Source organism: Oryx dammah, unplaced genomic scaffold (assembly GCF_014754425.2).
Source record: "Oryx dammah isolate SB20612 unplaced genomic scaffold, SCBI_Odam_1.1 HiC_scaffold_16, whole genome shotgun sequence".
Classification (NCBI taxonomy): Eukaryota; Metazoa; Chordata; class Mammalia; order Artiodactyla; family Bovidae; genus Oryx; species Oryx dammah.
Window position 1 is genome coordinate 58313311 of NW_024070200.1, and position 17802 is coordinate 58331112.

Here is a 17802-nt window from a genome sequence, read left to right on the forward strand (position 1 = left end):
TCAAGTCTCAGAAGTAAGTTTTCACATAAGTTGTTTTATTTTTCATGTGTTTGAAAGTAATAGCCACTGAATACTTCTTTGAGCTGAAAAGTTGAACAGTCTGCCATGCTGAGCACATGAGGGTCACTCTGGGAAAAGGGTGTTTAATGAATAACTTCGCAGTAAAAGGCCTTGAAAACTTCCTCTAAACATTAGACCTGTGCTTACTTTTGGAAATACATTAACAGCCTCCAGAAAGCTGAGATGCTGGCAACACTGTGAGGCAGACTTCAGACATCCCTGACATTTGAAGTGCAACACAAGGTGTGCGAACACTCCCACCCCTCCTCAGCCCTGACCCTGCTCCCTGCCACCCCCGCGCCCCCACCTCCACCCCCAGCCTGCGTTTGGAGATCATGTGGACTGGAGTTCTCCTGGAGAGAAAGATTGATAAAGCAAAGCCATCAGAGTTATTTCCTATGCATGAAATTGATTAAATGCTTCACTAAATGGCTTATAAATTTGCTTCTCATATTTCTGTCACCCACTGAAAAGATTACAGAAACTCTGCATATAACCATGTTGTATACAATACCAAATTACAAAAGGTTGTAAAAACTAATGTTTTGTTTAAAGTTTTGAGCAGGACCATATGCCTTCAGTGACCTTGAGTAAGCTATTTTAATTCAAAACATTTCAAAGAATAGAGAGGGGAGAAATATTCAACTCCATAACAAACCAGACAAGCGGTGGGTAGACCTCGGTTAACTCTGCTGAACTTCTGTTCTTTCCTCCAAGGGCGGAGAGTGAAGCCCTTCCCTCCGGCTAAATGCCTTGTGGTTGAGAAACACATATGGTGTCAACATATGTTTACAAAGGAGATGAGAAAAAAAGGCTTTGAGACCTCCCAAAGTTGAATCTGCTCTATTATTTTTAGTTCAGAGACACAACCCAGTGAGTCCTGTGTCTTGGCCAGACTTGCAGGACTATGGAGAAAAGATGACAAGTGTTAGCATGGGTGATGGGGTTGTTTTATGTTTAGGCTTCTTGTTTGTGTATTTTTCATCTCTCCTCATCTTTCAAATGTCAGTTCTCTTCTTTCTTCCATTTGAGAGTTTCTTCCAACTCTTGTGTCACCAGGGGGGGACAGGATGGGGTTATTAGCAAAGAAGCCACTGGTAGGCAACCATGTGACCTATAGATGTGACTTGGGAAACTAATCCTTTGCCTAACGTGGCCTTAAAAGTACCTTCACTTCTACAAGAAAGATGATATTCTTTCATAACATTTATAAGACATCACGTCCCCAGCAAGAATTAGCATTTGGCATTAATGCACAGCTCTGGCAAGAGCTTCAGGAGGAGACATTTATAAGCGAGGGTGTGTTTAAGATCCCTGCTGGGCTGACCTTTGTGGTATACACCCCCAACCTCCAGTCACCTTCATGAATAGCCAGAGGAGGAGCCAAGATCTGCCACAGCCACCACCATCTGGACCTCAGTGTGGTGGGAAACAGGTGGGGCCATGCTGTCAATGGGGTGGGCTTCCCAGGGGGCCCAGGGGCAAAGAATCAGCCTGCCAGTGCAGGAGACTCAGGTTCGATCCCTGCATCAGGAAGATCCCCCAGAGGAGTAAATAGCAACCCACTCCAGTATTGTTGCCTGGAAAGTCTCATGAACAGAAGAGCCTGGTGGGCTACAGTCCACGGGATTGCAGAGTCAGACACAACTGAGCAAACATGCACCTCAATGGGGAGTGGAGGGGTGTGGAGGCGGAGGACAGGACTTTCCAGCACCAGCTTAGGTACACATCTGCTCTTGTGTGACATTTCTGGGTACATACAGGAGTTATGATGGAACTGTCCCTCATTTGTGAAAACACAATGTAATCTCAGTAGTAAAATCCAGTTTGTTCTTTTTTTTAATGAGTACCTGTTCTGGGAGATATGCCAACAACTCAGAGATGATTTAACCAGACCATCAACAGCTGGACAACTTCCTTAACTCTTTGGTGATGGCTACATGAACCTTCTTGTTGGCTTCAAGCCACCACATAATTAATGTTGATGCCAGACATACAGGGTTTAATAAAATATAACAAAGAGACTCCTTACTATACAACACAGAGAATAACTAGCTTCTCCCCACAGATGTGAGCCATCTTAGAAAACGTGAATGCATGCTTCCTAAAGGTTACTCCCTGGAACACTGATTCTGCAAGGTTATCCTTCATAAACCTTTAGAACAGCATGGTAACCCTCTCCAGTATTCTTGCCTGGAGAATCCCATGGACAGAGGAGCCTACAGTCCATAGGGTCGCAAAGAGCTGGGTATGACTAAAGTGACTTAGCAAGCATGCATGGACCCATCCTTTACAAAAGGGTTTTGCTGATCAAATACATTGAAGTGAAAGTCGCTCAATCACGTCTGACTCTTTGCAACCCCATGGACTATACAAGTCCCTGGAATTCTCCAGGCCAGAATACTGGAGTAGGGAGCCTTTCCCTTCTCCAGGGGATCTTCCCAACCAAGGGATAGAACCCAGGTCTCCTGCGTTGCCGGCAGATTCTTTAGCAACTGAGCTATCAGGGAAGCAACACTCTTTGGGCGAATCGTAACACATAGGAAAGTGTTAGGACCCCTGTTGCAAACAATCCTACCTGTCCAGTGTACCTACAGCTTCTCACTTGACCTGAGACTTTTTTTTTTTTTGTATTAAGCTTAGAACCTAGGAATTGCTCTTAAATTAGTGGGAAACACTAATTTAAACCTACTGCATATCTAGCAGACTGGGCCACCTCATTTGAAAGTTTAACAAGTTCTGGAATGTCCCTTCAGTAAGACTCTCCAGCAAAATAAGAGAAATCTCTAACCTCACTGCAAGAAGGCGTCCTCCTTGCCACATACCACCCTTGAATCATGCATACGTTCCTCTCCTAATTGGCACAAGTTGCATGGCTATATACACATATAAAATTTTGGATACATTGAGTCTTAGTTGCAGCATACAGGATCTCTCCTTGAGATCAGTCTTTCTTTTCCTTCTCTAGTTGTGGCTCACAGATTCCAGAGCCTGCAGGTTCAGTAAGTTACAGCACCCAGGCTTAGTTGCCCTGAGGCATGTGGGACCTTACTTCCCAAAGCAGGGATTGAACCTGAATTCCCTGCATTGGAAACTGGATTCTTAACCACTGGACTAAAGGAAGTCCTTATATTTGTTTTTTTAGATCTGACTAATCTACACAAGCACCTGTGGGCACTGAATGCCCAGATGAATATTGCTTTCAGTCATTCAGTCATGTCCAACTCTTTGCAACCCCATGGACTGCAGCACACCAGGCTTCCCTGTCCATCACCATCTCCTGGAGTTTGCTCAAACTCATGTCCATTGAGTCAGTGATGCCATCCAACCATCTCATCCTCTGTCATGCCCCCTTTTCTTCCTGCCCTCAATCTTTCCCAGCATCAGGGTCTTTTCTAATGAGTCAGCTGGCCAAAGTATTGGAACTTCAGCTTCAGCATCAGTCCTTCCAATGAATATTCAGGGTTGACTTCCTTTAGGATTGACTGGTTTGATCTCTGTGCTGTCCAAGGGACTCCTCCAGCACCACAATTTAAAAGCATCAATTCTTTGGCGCTCAGCCTTCTTTAAGGTCCAACTCTTACATTCATACATGACTACTGGGAAAACCACTGCTTTGACTAGACGGATATTTGTCATCAAAGTGACGCTATATCTAGGTGAATATTGGTTGTATTTATTCGTAAATAAATTCTTCACATACCTTGATTTTTCTTTCTAAGATTACTTATAAACCCACTTCCCTGTTCTATTTTAGATGTAAGCCACAAGCCAGTGTTTCTCCTTTCCTTTCTGTAATCAAAGTCACTCAGACATCAAGATCATTCAAGAAAACCTAGTGGTGTGTGGGAGTGAATGAGAGTGACAGTGATTGTGGAGAGAAGTTGGATATGCCCTCATTTAATTTTTTTTTTAAGTAAACCATTTGCACACTTCAACCCCTTAAGTTGTATGGGTAGAAAATTACCCGTGAGGCACCTGAGAGGAGATGGTTGATAGTGCTGGGTGACAAACCCCTGGCAAGGATCTTTGCTCAACAGCCTTGGCTCACAAACTGTGAGGAAGCATCAAAACCACCTGGAAGCTGTGTTTAAAAAAAACAGGTCTGGAGCCACACCTTCAGAGTCTGATTGATTGAACGTCTGTACACAGAAGTACCACATTGCTCCAGAAATGCGTCAGCGGGTCTGAGCACAGGCCTGAGGATTTGCGTGGCTAAGAAGCGTCCTGGCGATGCTGGTGTGGCTGGTCTGGGAGCGCACTGGGGCAGTTCCAGCTGTAGGACAGCTCCCCAACTTGCCTGATAATAACACCTGGGGGTGTTATTGCAAACACCAAACAGCAGCCCTACCCCAGACTCCAGAGATGGCATCTCTAGGAAGGAAACGTGGGAGTCTGTATTTGTATAATAATAAACGCTGCAAAGCCATTCGAAACATCCAGGCCTGGACTACCTCAGCCAGAGAAGCAGGGCTTGCCTTTTAGATCAGGGCCCCGGGCCTTAGGCGCCCCGCCTGTCTGCCCGCGGAGGAAGCCGCCTCGGTGCCCGGGGCATCTTCAAAGTGCACGGAGGCCCAGGACCCGTGAATGCCTAGACCAATAACTTGTCTGGTAATTGGTATATTGATTGCTAATGTCATCATGTTTTAGTATACATAAACCCCTCACTCTATTCCACAGCCCCCAACAATCCCCAAAGTCATTGTTTATTCATCGTGACTCCCAAACTGGCCCTTGTCAGTTCCCGCTGGAGGGCTTGCTGATAAAAATCACCAGATGATTGGATGCACACATTCTTAACATGACTGACTCATGACATCTCAGAGGGCAGTCAGGGAGCCTGTCATTACAGTACAATACTTTCCTTTCTTCCTCTTATCTAGCCCCAGATGACTTTGAGATTTTTATTAACTCATTAATGACTGAAGATGTCATTAGAACCAGTAGAAGGGTTTTTAATTTTTTTTCTTTCATTCTTTCCTTCTTTTATTGAGAATAAGTGCACAATTTGCTCCTGGTGAGAGGGGGGAAATAGCCAAGGCAAACCTAGTGAAGAGACCCTTTAACTTTATTAGAACTTGAAATCTGATTGACAGGTACAAGGACTGAACTTCTGTACCCAGAAACACCAAGTTGCTTCAGAAATACACTGGGTAAGAAAAAAATGGAGCAATTGGTAAGGAAATAGCAACTCGTAAAATTCAGCAATTTCTATTGTGTGGTGGGACCAATCTTTCCAATCTAACAGCTAAATTAAAAAAAAAAAAATTCAGAGGAAGGCTACTGAAACCTCTAAATGTTTCTTAACCTATACATTCATTAAACCATATCTTGTTTCTGCCTGCCTTTAATTTTCACATCTGCAGAATTGCTTTTAAAAATCAAATTAGATCTTTTGAAGGCACTTAAATTGCAACAACCTTATGTTTCTTTATATACTCTTGGGTTTCAGGCTTTTCATCTGGGTTGTGTGTCCAATTAATGGGATATCTCAAGGAAGCACTAATCATTTCGAAAACTTGAGAATCTGAAAAGCAAGCAGACTATTTTCATTATAACTGATTGGATTGAGAATAAGCTACAGAGGAAATGTTCAATAATTATGATAACTTTTTTTAGATGAGATCACAAAAAAATGTCAGTCACATAAGGTACTTTTCCCTGCAATGAAGTCTTTGAAGTTCGTTTCAGTGGATTCCTCTTCGGGGTTCAGCCTCGGGCATGTCAGAAGGCTGCTTAGAGAGTGGGTTTACACAGATTTTATCAGGCTGGGTAATTCACTTGGCAAAGCAAACGTCTATTACTCGATGTATCTCATATGTCATTAAGTGTTTACGAAATTTTACTATTGTCGAAACACATTGTAAATTAACAGATTCTCATAACACATGGAAACTACTCACCAGAAGAGACAATTGTTGTCTGAGGACCTAAAAAGATTTTTACCCAAGGAAACTGCTGTCAGTAAACTATGACCAAGATTTCAATGTGCCTGAAGCCAAGTTTTATTCTTAAATCACCTAATTATATCTTTCTGTATTTATTTGCCTGGTGGAGAATTTTACTCATTAAATGTTATGCTAAACAGAATAATTAGTTAATATCTGCAGATTAATTAAATACAATAATTTTCTCGAATTCAGTAATAACCATTACTAATTTTTAATCATTATTATTATTTTTTAGTTGTTCAGTTTTCTGTACATGATGCCAAATACCCAGATAAAACTTGGGAGAAAATGAGTTAAAAGCCCAGATGTTTTTAAGCATCCAGATGTAAGGTGTCAAGTAAACAAAACATCAAGGTTTTTTACTATTTTTTTTTTCCCATTTCCATCCAGATGTTTGGTGTCATATAGACACACTTTTAATCTGTTTAGTCATAATCACAGTGTTCTTTAATATCATTTGCCAATATTTGGATCCTCTCTTCACCATATTATTTCTAAAATTTTTGTTTAATTCATTCATGGAGGAAAACACAAATAAGTAAAAAATTTAACAGCCAGAAGACTCATAACACAAGACCACCAGCCAGAATGATGCCCAAGTCTTTTTGTTGCAAAATACTTTCATGTGCATTTTTAAATAAGGAAAGACAATTCAGCTTAAATGGTTGGAATGGCAACTTAATTTTAATTGACAGGTACGTGCTAATTTCAATTCGAGTAAGTATATAGGAGAACCCCAGGCTCTTAAGTGTAAATGATGGCCATCTTTTCGATGGGTTCCTTTCCCAACTTCCTAAGTCCCAGAAGAGACATTTCAGGAACAATTTCTGCTCTGGTGACTATGGGAATGTAGACGCTCAGACCTAGGACTTGAAAGACTTGCCATTGAGCTTCAGCTCTTCCATTTTCTGACTGGGTGACCCTGACCTCACCATTTAAGCTCTGAGCCGCAGTCTTCTCTTCTTTAAAATGGGAATAATAACCCTTCCCTCAGTTAACCTGAGGATCTAGTGAAAGAAATCTGGAACCGCAAAATGCTTCGCAGGTACAAATTATCGTTAGTTATAAAATATTTTATAATTATGTTAATGTATTATTAATGTTTAAGTGAGGCTTCTCAGGCGGTGCTACTGGTGAAGAACTCACCAGTGCAGGAGATGTAAGAGACTGGCTTCAATCCCTGGACTGGGAATATCCTCTAAAGAAGGGCATAGCAACCCACTCCAGTATTCTTGCCTGGAGAATCCCATGGACGGAGGAGCCTGGCAGGCTAAGTCCATAGGTTTGCAGAGTCGGACAGGACTGAAACAACTTAGCATGCAATGTTTAAGTATTAATAGGGAAAATGACTGTCACTGTTAATGTGAAATCCAGGGGAACAGTAAAGATAACCCACTCAAAAAGCTCTGATTAACTATTTACGGTTTCCAAATTGTATACAGAAATGATTGTAATTCTTGGGTGTACAAAACAACATCAGATTATGTTATCAAGTCCACGCTCTCTCTGCTTGACGCACAACAGGCCGATGAATCCAAGAGACGAGGTGTCGAGGCAAGGAAGGGATTTTAACTGGGGAGCCAGCAGACCCAGAAGACGGCAGGCTAGTGCCTCACGATAGCCATCTTATTGGGGTCTGGATGCCAGGTTCTTTTATCAATCAGAGAGAAAGAAGCAATGAGGAACCAAAGTCAACAGGCAGAACAGAGAGGGAGCTGCAGTGGGGAAGTACAGTAAAAGGGCCTCCAGTCCTGTGAAACATCGCCAAGGGAATGTCCAGCCCTCAGAAGGGGCGTGTTAATCTCTTCTATTCACAGGGCAGGGACAAACTATCTCTCCTTGAGCTGAACAAAGGCACTTTAGTTTATAGTCAAGCCGAGGGGCAGGGTCCTCCAGGCAAGCCATGAGTATGATTATAATAATAAAAGCAAGTCAAAGAAACAGTTTCCAACGTGGAGTCAGAATTGGCTTCCTCCCTGCAACTCCTCCGTGCGTCTATGCCCTTACTGCACTTCATCTAGGTAAATGGAGAAATAATTGTAAGGATATTCTCTTAGGTAACTAAATAGACTAATCCTAGATCCCATTGATTTGGTCTCTACTACAATAGGGCACTCCTGCCGATCTAGAACCACTGTTGCACTTAACTTTGATGGATTCACTGACCCTCCTGGCTAATGCAAAGACTCAAACATCTGCATATAGTAATTTTGTGGGCTCCTAAATATTCAAACAGACCTCATGGTTTCTATCAAGGGAGATGGCTTTTACGATTTTGTGCTATTAGCAAAACGTGCATCCTAAAAAATTGTCATCAAAGAATAGGCCAACCTTCCTGCTACAATATAAGAGGGTTTCTAAGTGAGAAATCAGCTCATGCATTTGTAAAACCTTAAACACTAAAAACCTTTCAAGCATTCTAATCTTAGACTTTTTTGTCATGACTCCAAGATTTCGGAAAAAAAAAAAAAAAAAAAACTCAAAATGTTTGAGTTCTACTTTTAAGATATGGAGGGGTTCATGAAGTACAAGAAAGGGAAGAAAATAAATGCAAGGAAGACAAACCTGGTTAATTTTAATTAAAAAAAAAAAATCCGCAGTGTCAGAACACCACAGTAAACAAAGCTCCCACGTTAAGAAATTTCTTTCAAAGTTGAGTCCAACTTTTTTTCTCAATATGCGACCATAGGGGAGACGGAACGAGGAATCGGGTTTTAGCTCCTCAACTTTCTGAAGTCACAGACCTCTCATCAGCATGTGGCTCTGTGTGATGAACACTTGCTGTGAAGAACCAAAAATCAATGCAAAAGGAAACAATAATAATAAAAGGGACGCTTTCCACCATCAGCACCAGGAAAGGTGTGTGAGCTGGAAGAAAGTACAGTACTGAAGCCCATGACAAGTCATGATAAATGGGTCGTTATAAAATTCATGTTTAGGCAGCACCAGGCCGGGGATAATGCCATTCGTCATGGCAACACTCGGCCGCTAATGAGCCCTCATTGCATATTCATGTCCGTGGCGTTTCTTCTCTCCCTCCCACCCCGAACTAGTGCCTGGAAATATCTCCACCTCAAACTGCAGCTCAGGCCTTCTTCTTCTTCTTTCCTTTCTTTTTTTTTTTTTTTTTTATTTGTTATGTTGCAGCAATTACAGTGTAAAAGTGCTGCCCAAGATTGATTGCTCTGATCTGTAGTTCAATTGTAAATTAGAATACACATCCCCCCAGGGACACACGGCCCCTATTTGTGATTAAGAAAAAAGCCCCATAATAGACTAATAGCTAAAGTTCTCTCTCTTTTACTTTCAGGCAATTAGCTTGATGAAATGGCCTCTTTTTGTGTACCCTGGAAGTGTAAACCGATATCATAATGAAGTATATGATGTTGATTCTATTATTTTCACCTTCCCGGGTATGCAGGAATGCATAAGTAATGGCTGCTTTGTTTGGTGCATTTACTGATTCACAAGTGAACTATTTCTTAAAGATGCAGTGTGTGCATTCTGAGGCTTGAAGTAAGCAACCCCCTGACTTTGGGTTACCCTCCACGGAAAGAGCTCTACTAAAGAGGAAATTCCCAGGTAGCGGTGAGAGCAAGACTCTGATAGTCAAGAGCTATCTAACTGCCTGCTGGCTCTGAGGTGGATGAGGTGGTAACACATTGGAAGTACTCAGAGTCAATGAAGACCCCGGGACAGTCTGGCAAAGTGTCCAGTGGTGACTTTGTGTCCAGTGAGCATGCAGGTGGCCAAAAGGTGTGTTTCATCTCCCATGCTTGGTTTTGGAACACCAGCTCAGTCTATACTCCTGGGTTAGAGGAGTTAAAGCTAGGGTTAAAGCTAGCCCTACGCCATGCATTTCATTATACAACCATCTTTAAGTGAATTGCAGCCCCCCCTCAACAAAAAGTCTTGTCTTTTCAAGTTGCTAAACTGTCGTAAGTTGTCAAGAAAACGTTCTTCAACTTCCTACACAGGCCGGCTGACAAAGGTTTTGACCAGCAAGCCAATGAATGCAGCTGGTGCATTTTCAAAGCTGTTTGTGCTCTCCATATGCAATATTTTAATATCTATTTTATTTCATTCATGAGACTCTCAGGAGTAAAGGAAGAAACAAGTGTCCCAACTGGCAAGATAGAAATAGAAAAGAAGGAAAAACAGAACAAAACAAAAATCTGTCTTGGTTGAAAATAGTTTATGGTAGGTTACTTACCAAGAGGTTGATTTCTGTTTCAATTCCATATTCCAACCTCCTGCCACTCATCAATAACCCAGTTTGTATAACCCACCAAACACTTCCTGGGCTTGTGTAGTCTGGGTCAATCCAACCCTCCCCTCTTTAATGTGAACCTTATTTGCTTTTCTCAAAAAAATCACTTTTATTGCAAAAGGATCTCACCGACTTCTTAATGCTGAAGTGGACATGCATGTTTAGATTTGTTATATTTTAAAATTCATGTTTGTGATAGTCTTTTGTTACATATAAAATGTGTTTGCATTTCCTCCCAGTTCCTGGTTTAATAAAACCTTTTGGGAAAGTGTATTACTATATCCTGTAAAGTGATACTAACGTTACATAATTTTGAATAGTTCACAAAATGAGCTACTCAGAAATATTTCAGAAAAATTTACTTGATACCCTTCTTGCTAAAATCTAAAGTTCATATCAGTCCTTATTTGAGGGTTTTCTCCTTAATTTGTACAGTATTGAACTCTGCATAAAATATAGACCTGAAATATAATAAATGCGTGTTTTCATTGCTCCTTGAAATGTTTGACTGTGTAGCTGCCACATCACTGCTGTGTTGGAAATATACTATTGTAAACTTCCAACCTAGACAGCATATTAAAAAGCAGAGACATTACTTTGCCAACAAAGGTCCATCTAGTCAAGGCTATGGTTTTTCCAGTGATCATGTATGGATGTGAGAGTTGGACTGTAAAGAAAGCTGAGCGCCAAAGAATTGATGCTTTTGAACTGTGGTGTTGGAGAAGACTCTTGAGAGTCCCTTGGATTGCAAGGAGATCCAACCTGTCCATTCTAAAGGAGATCAGCCCTGGGTGTTCATTGGAAGGACTGATGCTAAAGCTGAAACTCCAATACTTTGGCCACCTCATGCGAAGAGTTGACTCATTAGAAAAAACCCTGATGCTGGGAGGGATTGGGGTCAGGAGGAGAAGGGGACGACAGAGGATGAGATGGCTGGATGGCATCACCGACTCGATAGCCTGGCATGCTGCGATTCATGGGGTCACAGAGTCAGACACGACTGTGCGACTGAACTGAACTGAAACTTTCAAGTGGCATTAAGTCTAGGAAAGTTTCCTCCATAGCACTTCCTTGCTGAAACTTGTCACAGTTTTTTAAGAGAACATTTATTCTATAAAAATAATGACTTAAATTTACCTTGCTTCATAGTTTTTGCAGTTCTTTCATATAAATTATACCATATAAATAATCCTTTGAGATAAATGAGGCAATCATTTCATCAATACTCCAAAGTTACAGGGGGGATAAGTGACATTCAGCGAGGTTAAGTCATCTGCCTAAAAGTTACCAGTCCGTAAAGGCAAAGTGGGTCCTTGTCCCCATGCCTTGAACACCAAAAATCTGAGCACCTTCTGGCAGGCCACACTGTTTCTTTTCTGGCTGAGAAGTCGCCGTTAGCAGCAGCTCTTCAGAATCTCATAGCTCTTACCATAAACAAACCGTTCAATCTTTATTTATACTTGGGCAAGACTGAAAAATGAGTGTAAACACACACACACACATCCCTTGATAAACACCAATAAAGAAAAGAGTAGAATTCACACTACATGGTTACTTCCCTACCTAAATTTAAGATAAATAATCTATATTTCATTATAAGCATATGCTGAGGCTGAAGAGATGTCAGCCACAAAACTGAAGCAGTTATCTAGATAATTCAAATTTGAGGTATAGAGCAAAGACCACTGTTTTTAAGAGCTATTGGTTTACATCCAAATTTTCCAGAGTCTTGGTCAAGTCTTTTCACCAAACATCTCTCCATGGCCTTTGAACACACCCCATGCCCCACCCTTATCCCTTGCCACAGGTTCCCATAGAACTAACTCAACCCTGACCATCATTCCAGAATCAGCTCAAAGATCACTTCTCTTCAGAAACAGTGGCTGACTTCTATCCCTACCCTTGTTCCAAATACCTCCTTGATTTGATCTCAGCAAGCAAGCCTCATCCATCCCAGTAAAGGGCTCCTCCACTGTGAAGCCAGTGAAGATGGGATTTACATCCAGAATCCGGAAAATACAAATTTTTTCAAGGGTGTGCTGCACCCATCTGTTGAAGTTTCCTATCCCACTAACATGCCATGCTCATGACTCAGAGCCCTGAGATTAGCAAGGCAGTTCTGGGCAGTTCTTTGAGAGAAATGGCCACCAGTTTGATAAGAGACAGGCACCTGACCAATGGCTTGCCACTTGTAGAAGTGGCCTTGAGATGACAATTCCATCAAATAAAACTACTTAAGCAGAAGCCTACAGGAGTAGGCAAAAGTCAAAGATAAGATCACACCAGCCATAATTTCCTATGAAAACAACTATTCCTGCCTGAACTGGGAGAAAGAGAAGACACCAGAAATGGGCCTAAAACAAACGATCCCCAAACAATGTGGAAGTATGATGTCCAAATCCCAGATGTGACGTTATCTAACCTTGTAGGAGAAATGAGGGGATGTGTCACTATTTCGTTTAGTCATTTATCCCTCCATTCAGTGATTCATCTAACAAATACATACTGAGTCCTCAGGAGACAATGGCAAAAACAGATGTCATCCCTACCTTCACGGAACTCACAGTTTAATGAGGGAGACACATACATAATCACTCCGGAAGACAAGACTGCGTACTCTGTAATACACACGGAAAAGTATAAAATGGGGAGAAAATGGGGACTCACAGTGGGATCTTGATATACAGAAAAGTGCTTCCATATAGGAAGTCTTACACAGAAGCCTGAAGAATGAGGTTATAGATGAATGTTTAGAGAATGAGGGGAGGGATGGACACATTTCTAGAAGCAGTATGAGCAAAGGCTGGACTGGAAGTAAACAATAATGTGTCGACGCTGAGGACATAGGTAGGTAGTCCATGTAGTGGCTTGTAGACCCCAGAAAGCATTCTGGAGGCTACCTTCAATCTGGTGCAAAGCAACTGAGGGTCTCTAAGCAGGAGGGGCCCCTGACCATATTTGTAGTGGACTTTTTGGTGACGATGTTGTCACAGTTTGAGCAAGACACCTCCATTTGTTAAGAAAGAAACACACAATAGTTTTGTTTCTCTAGCCCTGGTACCAACTGAGCTCTTCTAGAGAACCACTGCCCCTTTACTGCTGAAAAACAGAGCCCTCTCCAACCTACCTGGTGTGTGAACCCAGCAGCAGGGTCCCCAGTGCTGACCGAGGAGCTCTGGCTCCGCAGGTATGACACCAAAGACTGACTTTTGGGTCAGTTCTAAGAAACAGTGACTGTTCTCAGGAGAGCAAGACAGCTGCTCAAACGCTGCAGCAAACCTAGAAGATGATGCATGGGCTCTGAATGCGATGGAGTGAGAACGGCTCCCAGCATCCATCAGCAGTCAGTTTCGGAATGCTGCCTGGGCTACATGACTTCCCCCTGCCCCCTGTCCTGCACCCTCTGACTGGTCAGGACCTACCCTTTTCTGAATCCCCCTGTTAGAGCACCCTGCTGGCAGGACTTCTTATGGCCTGTTTCCTCCACACAGCAGGAAGATCCACAGAGCAGGAGAAGCAGGGATCTTAGGTCACCACTTCCTCACTAAGGCCTGGTACTGTGCGGGACACTTGTCGGCGCCTCGTACATTGGTTTGTTCATGCGTCTTACGTTCTACAGCACTGCGTTGTCATTGTGGATTTTTTTTTCAATCTCCCTCTGTGAGTTCTTTGAGAGCAATGTCACCATGTTTGCGTCTCCAGTTGGCACTTGGTATAGGATTGACTGTTAAGTAATGCATGGGTGAAGTAATTAATATGAAGGTCCTTCACGAATGCCTGCTCTCTAGAATCCTACATGCCATCAGTATTCATTGATGAAAGATGCTCGCTTAACACTGATGGCTAATGCATTTCTACATTTTAATACACAATCAAAAAGAGAATGCATGTAAAAACTGCTGAACTCCAAATAAGGTCTATAACTGGGTTAATAGTAGTGAATCAATTTCCCAGCGTTGACAAGGTATGATGGTTACACAAGATGTTAAATTTGAGAAAGCTGAATGAAGGGAACAGGGGATATCTCTGAATTCTTTTCACAACTTCCTATGAGTTGAAAACAGTTTTAAAATAGATTATAATGACTCAAAAGCAAATTTTAATTTTTTTGCTCTTTACCTCTTTATATATTTTTATATTTTTTACTTTTAATTTTCATATCTATTTTGAGCATAGCTGAGAAAAATGTAATGATTTAAATGATGCTGTCAGATACTACACCAGCAAACAGGAAAGATAATGCCCTAATTCTGGGCACTGTTCTTTTGGTCCTGACAGGTTGGCATTTAAAATATGCTGGGAGAGGAACAAGAGGCATTACTTTTGCCTGATTCAAGCATATCCTCGAAATTGTAGTTTCATAAACAAAGTGCCGACGGCTATGATCTTCTCTCCTCTTCTCCTTTTATCCTAAGTCAGGTCAATAAGTCTGTCTTATGCAGAGCCCCGGGTTTGGAAGATAGACAGCAATTACAGACTACAGGGAACTATTAGTGGAAAACTCACAGGAAGCCAGAGTGCCTTTAAACTTCCTTCTGCAGAGCACCGTTCTTTGAAAAAAATGTCAATGTTAGAAAAAGATGTTTTAAACAAATATGTTTAGTGTGTACACTCTCATGGTGTTCCTGGAGTTTTTAAATTACATTTTCAAGAGTCCACTGTCAGTTACGTGGATAACAATATGGGTCATGACTTCAAAAATCCGAAGCATGGTAGGCAATTTTTCTACTATTGGAAGATCTGAAAACCACCAATAAGAAATCCCTGTGTACACAGATTAAGGTGAAACTGCAGTTTATCTTAAACTGCTTAAACATGGAAGGTCAACAAGAACTTCCCCAGCATAAAAATCTGTAATTTCCAATACCATTCAATTAATAAGCTTCCTAGAAATCCATATGATGAAAATTATGAAAAAAAAAAACCCTGTAGATACCATAAAGTCAAATTCAAAGATAAATGACATTCCTCCATATATTCATCTTTTTTTTTTTTCCTGAAAACTGAAAACCTGTGAATAGGTACATCTAAGAAGAGTACCTGCTCAGAAGTCCCTATGGTTTTGTGATAACCTGTTTAAATCAAGTTCAGCTCTAGGGATGGCACTGGGACATCATCTTAGCAACCCACAAGCTTGCCCGGAAAAGAGGTGGAAGGACCATGTATGATAACCAGGTGCAGAAGGAGAATGCCTCTCTGATGGCTGGAAAAGCTCATTAGACAAGGGCATCCATCTTTTCTTCTTCAAGGTAACAGCCACACACTGTAGAGACAGAATTTCACTTAATAAAAGAAAGGGAGGAAAAAGCGCAAGAATGTTTTTAATATTTGGCTTACTGATTCACAAATCAAAGAAGAAGAAACTATAATTATCTCTGGTTCTATCAGAACTGAGAGATTTCTTCCACACAATCTTTTGTGTGGCGGGAACAAAGCTTTATTCCAAAGAAAATTCACTTTAAAATATCCCCAAAGAGATAAAATACCCGCAAGATTCTACAGCTCTTTAATGCTTGCCATGGGCCAAATTGTGCAATTAGAATCAGTCACTTTAAGTGCTGAAGTCATATAATGCTAATAGATCACTTTATAATGTGAGCAGTTTTTAAAAGTCGTATTTAATTCTCCATTATCACTGGACTGAATGCTAGTTGTGTCCATACAATCGGTTAGAGAGTCTCAAGTCCAGAGAAGACAGACGGCCACTTCCTAGGGCATTGCTCTACCCTGGCTTTCATTCTGAGATCTGAATTGGAACTCTAAAATTGACCATATTTCCACTTTCTTCCTAACTGTATTTATTTTTATTTCCAAACCAAATGACAAGGGCTTCTTTTGGTTTTGTAATTATTTTATTTCAAAAAGTACAGATTGAGACAAAATCCCCTATAGGGGGTGTGTGTGTGTGTGTACGTACATGTGTGTGGTTTTCTTTAAGAAAATGAAATGAACCATAAAATAAGCCCTTAACAGTAACCTTAGAAATAAAACAAAATCATTTACAACATATGGGATTGTTGCAGGATATGTCAAGATTAGACGGTTTAAGGGAGCTCTCCTGAATGTGGAAGCAATTATCATGAAATTCATGACTCATTAGCAAACATTCCATATTGTTTCTCATTTCTGGGTCAATGTTATTAGGAAATATAGACTTAAGATTTAGTTGTTTCATTGACTTTAGATTAGAGATAGTTGGACCATATGATAATATTACTATAGAGCAAAGATTCCATGGTTTTGAAGTTCTTCACTTCTCACACATAGGCAGTTTGGTCCTTGAGTTAAGTATGAATGAAATAACCTCAAAAGCATATAGGTAAGAATGAAGTTGGTGATAGAAGGGTTGTCTGTAAGTGGAAAGCAAGAGTGCACGCTGAACATACGTACTGGGGGATGTCAGTTGGGATTTCGCAGACACGCTGCTTGGTATGCAAAATGGCTGGTGAACTCAAGTACCCAATACTGTATATAATGGGAACCAGATGTCTAACAGAGAGAGAAAAATATTTTATAGCAATAAATGTGACATTGACTCTTAAAGGGTTTGCTGCTTTTAAACAACTTCCCAATCTTTCCTTTTCCTAGTGCATTTTAAAGTAGATCGTGGAAAGAAACTATTTTCACATTTTTAAAGAAAAAGTGTTTAACTCGCCATGAACTTCTAAACTGCATACGTAAGGAGAAATGATCTGAAAGAGATAATTTTGGAATTTATGAAAGCCCTGTGCCCCACAATGCAAAAAAAAATTACTAAGGCTAATAAGGCATAATTCCTCCTGCCCTTTAAGAACTTAAAATATACAAGATGTGATAAGATGCATACAGCTGTTATGGGGACATGGCCAAAGCAGGCCCTGGGAAAGGGACACACAGTACTCTGAGGACTTAGGGGCGGCCGAAAAAACTCCTCTGGCTGGCAGGTCCCATGAAGGAGGAGCCCTCTGACTCGCCCTGCTCTAGGCCTCCCATCGCCTCCTCCGCACGCACCAGTGTTGCCCTGATGAAGGCCTCCAGCTCTCTGGCTTGCCACTGCACTGGTGTCCCAGCAGTTCTGCCCTCAGCCTCCCCCCACCCACTCCCAATATAACCCTCATTTTGCTGCTGGGGTTGTTGGTGTTCAGTTGTTCAGTCACGTCTTACTCTTTGAGACCCCATGGACTGCAGCACGCCAGGCTTCCCTGTCCTTCACAATCTCCCGGAGCTTGCTCAAACTCATGTCCATTGAATCGATGATGCCATCCAACCATCTCATCCTCTGTCACCCCCTTCTCCTCCTGCCCTCAATCCTTTCCCAGCATCAAGGTCTTTTCCAGTGAATGGACTCTTCGCATCAGGTGGCCAAAGTCTTGGAGCTTCAGCTTCAGCATCAGTCTTCCTGCTGGGGTAGGGGTTCTGAAGCCTTAGTTCTATAACGGAAGCTGGTTAAGTTGCAAGCTCTCTAGTTTGGCCTGGGTCCACATCTTACCTTGTCATTTACTGGTTGTGACCTTGAGGAATTCACTTATCCAACTTCCTTCA

General features: G+C 41.5%; 1 long non-coding RNA gene across 8 annotated transcripts in view; it reads right to left on the bottom strand.

The window, feature by feature from the left end:
• Positions 1–17802, bottom strand: part of LOC120875245 — a 76854-nt gene that overhangs the window by 56558 nt on the left and 2494 nt on the right. For 5 of the 8 annotated variants that reach the window (XR_005723889.1, XR_005723891.1, XR_005723888.1 and 2 more), the window contains exon 3: positions 13409–16770. This is a non-coding gene — a long non-coding RNA (uncharacterized LOC120875245). The remainder of the gene's footprint in view (positions 1–13408; positions 16771–17802) is intronic. The other 3 variants (XR_005723887.1, XR_005723892.1, XR_005723893.1) reach the window with 3 other exon arrangements.